Source organism: Sinocyclocheilus rhinocerous, unplaced genomic scaffold (assembly GCF_001515625.1).
Source record: "Sinocyclocheilus rhinocerous isolate Xijiao unplaced genomic scaffold, SAMN03320098_v1.1 scaffold1648, whole genome shotgun sequence".
NCBI lineage: Eukaryota > Metazoa > Chordata > Actinopteri > Cypriniformes > Cyprinidae > Sinocyclocheilus > Sinocyclocheilus rhinocerous.
In genome coordinates, this window is record NW_015647958.1 from 265950 (window position 1) to 266255 (window position 306).

Sequence of the window (306 nt, forward strand, 5' to 3'; positions counted from 1 at the left end):
CCTCACCGGACAATGGCACCTTTTTAGTTACACCCAGCGTCACTACCCCCTCCTACCCTGCGAATTTCGAGCCCCGGGACGCCCCCGTTGCTTAAAACAAAGCTATAGAGTAAAATATTTGTGCTGTGCTGGGACGACTCGCGGGAGAGCTCGTGGGTGATTCGCGTTTATTTCATGAAGCAGAGGTTCAAACTCCAGTCCAAACACCACTGGCCAAGAGCTTTGGGCTCTGCTCTCACGGAGAATATTTATTTATATAGCATATTTTATTTTAGATCAACTAGAAACAATGTTTAATTTATAAAG

At 45.4% G+C, this 306-nt stretch overlaps 1 protein-coding gene across 1 annotated transcript in view; it reads right to left on the reverse strand.

The window, feature by feature from the left end:
• LOC107709451 (FERM and PDZ domain-containing protein 1-like) overlaps window positions 1–306 on the reverse strand; it is a 31804-nt gene that overhangs the window by 5897 nt on the left and 25601 nt on the right. The gene's annotated exons all lie outside the window — the stretch shown is intronic.